This window comes from Carlito syrichta, unplaced genomic scaffold (assembly GCF_000164805.1).
Source record: "Carlito syrichta isolate Samal-C Ts95f unplaced genomic scaffold, Tarsius_syrichta-2.0.1 Scaffold314005, whole genome shotgun sequence".
In the NCBI taxonomy this organism is placed as follows: domain Eukaryota; kingdom Metazoa; phylum Chordata; class Mammalia; order Primates; family Tarsiidae; genus Carlito; species Carlito syrichta.
Genome location: NW_007258101.1, coordinates 3,279 through 7,230, shown reverse-complemented (window position 1 = coordinate 7,230; position 3,952 = coordinate 3,279). Strand labels below are relative to the sequence as shown.

The 3,952-nt window shown below is 46.1% G+C and overlaps 1 pseudogene across 1 annotated transcript in view; it reads left to right on the top strand.

The window, feature by feature from the left end:
* Nucleotides 1-2,606, top strand: part of LOC103273335 — a 3,999-nt pseudogene extending 1,393 nt beyond the window's left edge. The window contains exon 2 of the transcript XR_505181.2: nt 2,192-2,606. The product of XR_505181.2 is annotated as a 60S ribosomal protein L36 pseudogene (transcript). The remainder of the gene's footprint in view (nt 1-2,191) is intronic.
* Nucleotides 2,607-3,952: the final 1,346 nt, after the last annotated feature.

Genomic DNA, 3,952 nt, shown 5'->3' with positions numbered 1-3,952 from the left:
TTTTTTTTTTTTTTTTTGAGTTGGAGTCTCATCTGTCGCCCAGGCTGGAGTGCAGTGGCACACTCACCACCACCCCAGAGTCAACCTGCTGGGCTCCGGCAATCCTTCCACCTCAGCCTTCCAAGTAGCCGGAACTACAGACGCGCACTACCACGCCCGGCTAATTTTTTTGATTTATTGTAGAAACAAGGTCTCACCAAGTTGCCCAGGTGGGTCTCAAACCCGCGGGCTCAGGCAATTCGCTCACCTCGGCCTCCCAAAGCACGGAATTACAGGCTGAACCACTGAGCCCGGCTCTCACAGGTTCTTGTAAGGAGTAAATGAGATTATGTGGACATGCTCATTAAATGTTACTATTTTATACTTACCCTTGTTTATTACTTAGAATCATAAAATGCCGAAATAGGACAGAAGCATGGAAATCAGTTCTGCTTCCTCATTTCACAGATGGGGAAACACAGTTTATTTTTATTGTCACTGGAACCTTTTGTCTCCTCATTCTGTGTTTACCAACCCATGACTTGCTAGTGGGTGTTACAACTACAGTCCGTAAACCTATGTACCTTCTGCAAAAAAAAAAAAAAAAAAAGATACTAAAGAAAACTTTTAAAAATTTAAGAATTAACCTAACTCTTAAAGTATTATCAACATAGGACATTCTGAACAACAACGAGTGACCTTATTTCTGGGTTAAACTCTTGTCTGTCTCAGCCCTTAATATAATGACCATAAAGCAAGTTTAGGATAGGGTCAGGGAACACACAAAAAATCAATGTGTTAAGATTATCAGTTAAGCATCTTGAAATTGCTGAGTTCTGATTATTCTTGATTTTTTTCTCCTCTGAAATGGAAGAGTATGAAAGAAGCAGATTCTTTTTTTTTTTTTTTGAGTCCTTTCTCAGAGTTCTTCACACACCATCGATTCTTTGGTTTCCTTTCGTGGGAAGGCAAGCTGCAGTTTTGTTGCTTATTACTATACCTTTACTGTGCAAAAGAGGAAATGCTCACAGAGCCCATCTTGCACTTGAGTTAAACCATGTATATTAGACCAGAGTTTGTCATAGGAAGAACAAGTTTGAAGACTCCTTCCTGTCTCTCACATGTCACAAAGATGTATGGACTGAAAGATTTTTTTTTTTTTTTTTTTGAGTCAGTCTCTCTTTGTCGCCCAGGCTGGAGTGCAGTGGCACACTCATGGCTACTGCAGCCTCGACCTGCTAGACTCAGGGGATCCTTCTGCCTCAGCCTTCCAAGTATGTGGAACTACAGGCACGTACCACCACACCTGGAATTTTTTTACTTATTGTAGAGATGAGGTCTAGCCAAGTTGCCCAGCCTAGTCTCAAACTCCTGGACTCAGGCAATCCTCTCACCTCTGCCTCCCAAAGCGCTAGGATTACAGCTAGACCCACAGAAGCAGTGATATGTTGGTCTGGTTATAGTGACTTCTCTAAATTAGTAATGAGGCAGGGTAGCTAGCACAGGTTAGACATAGATAGATAAATTTCCCATAGGCAGGTTTTAGAAAGTGTTCAGACATTTTTAAAATTACATTAAGCTGGCAGCCTATCCCACCCCCTGGGAAAAATCAAAAGAAAATCCCATCAGATACAAAGCTAGGACAGCCCAACCTTTCAGCTCATAATCACCAAAAATCCTTCAGGTTCCCTATTGAAGGTAAAAAGCTCAACCTCAGCTGGGCATGGTAGCTCATGCCTATAATCCCAGCACTTTGGGAGGCTGAGATGAGAGGATTGCCTGAGTCCATGGGTTTGAGACCAGCCTGGGCAACTTAGTGACACCTCATCTCCACAATAAAACCAAAAATTAGCCGGGCGTGGTGGCGCATGCCTTATAGTTCCAACCACTTGGAAGGCTGAAGTGGAAGGATTGCCTGAGCCCAAGCAGGTCGAGTCTGCGGTGGCTGTGAGCATGCCACTGCACTCCAGCCTGAGCAACAGAGTCAGACTTCAACTCAAAAAAAAAAAAAAAGGCTCAACCCCACCTCTTAACTGATCAAAACCATAAAAATGATAATAAGACCACCCCTCCTCCCATCAGCGCCGGAGAGGGCAGCAGTTACCTGTGCTCCACCCTCATTTGCATACCAATAATTAGGTAGCCATATGTAGTGTGACATTTGAAGGCAAAAGCCCAGTTTTTCTTCTTTGAAAAAACTTGCCCATGGCAGGTCCTTCTGCCATGAATCTTCCTTTTTCCTTCTCTTTTTCTCGCTTGCAAACTTTGCTTTAAAACTTTGCCGCCCTTCCGCCGCGGCAGCCATCGGCAAGCAGCCGCCATGGCCCATGGCCGTGGGCCTCAACTGGGGCCACAAGGTGACCGCGAACGTGAACAAGCCGAGGCACAGCCACCGCCGCGGGCGCCTGACCAAGCGCACCAAGTTCGTGCGGGACATGATGCGGGAGGAGTGTGGCTTCGGCCCCTCTGAGCGGCGCGCCATGGAACCGCTCAAGGTCTCCAAGGCCAAGCGGGCCCTCAAGTTCATCGAGAAACGGATGGGGACGCACATCCGCGCCAAGGGGAAGCACCAGGAGCTGAGCGACGTGCTGGCTGCCATGAGGAAGGCGGCGGCCAAGAAGGACTGAGCCCCCACCCCCACCCCCACCCCCCGACCTCAATAAAGCCTCTGCGGAATCGAAAAAAAACAAACTTTGCTGGCCACTCTCAAATTCGCTTTAGAAGCCGGGCTCGGTGCCACAGCCTGTAATCCTGCGCTTTGGGAGGCTGAGGTAAGTGCATTGCCTGAGCCCGCGGGTTCGAGACCCGCCTGGGCAACTTGGCGAGACCTCATCTCTACAAGAAATCAAAAATCAGCCGGGCGTGGTAGCGCGCGCCTGTCGTTCCGGCTACTCGGAAGGCGGAGGCGGAAGGATCGCCGGAGCCCAGCAGGTCGAGGCTGCGGTGCCCGGGAGCGGCCCCTGCACTCCAATCTGGGTGACCGAGTGAGACTCCAACTCAAAATAAAATAAAATAAAATTCATTTTAGAAACAAGCTGAAGAATCTATGAGTTTTTCTGCCACACCCCACTCAGCATCAAGCAACAAAACCCAAAGATTGAAAAGGTTCAGGCTACTTCAAAGAGAAGCTTTTTGTAACTTGACATTTCCTTTCTCAACGGCAACTACTATTCAGTTTTCCTTTGCCTGTTCTCACCACAAACAACTCAAGTATCCCTGCTAGAAAACAAACATAAATGAATAAAACTCCTAAGCTATTGTGGTATATATCTGTGGATTGGCTTGCCCAACCTCTATTCCACCCTTTTTCTTTCTTTTTTTTCTGAGTTGGAGTCTCACTCTGTCATCCAGGCTGGAGTGCAGTGGCAAGCCCCAGTTACCATAGCCTTGAACTAGGACTACAGGCATGTATTACCATGCCCAGCTAATTTTTTATTACTATTTTTTTTTGGTAAAGACAAGGTCTCACTATGTTGCCTAAGTTGGTCTCAAACTCCTGAGCTCCAGCAATCCTCCCACCTTGGCCTTCCAAAGTTCTGGGACTACAGTTATGAGCTACCGCACCTGTCTTATTTCACCTTTTTTCTAGTTGGAAGTGCTGGAAAGTTAAAAATACCCTTTCAACTCCCTTGCAGCTAGGGTTGTGCATATAAATCGAATTCTATGAATTGCATCATTTCATTTGAGATCTGAAAGGTGAGTGCATAGTGGCTTTTGCTTCTAGCAAGTATGGTATGGAGACCCTAGGTTCAGTGTTGAGCTTCTTTTAGTTTTCTGAGAAGCAGAGAAGGATTGTGACTTCTTGATTCTTCTATTTTCCTGACCTTGGATTGCAGCTACAAGTATTTGTCTTCAATTCTATTTGACTGCCTCAGAGATCCCCAGAGGCCCAGCCTAGAGGACCACTTCAGTCTGTTTTTTATACATACAATCCCCTAAATTAAATTCCTTCATATTAATAATATCTAGAGTG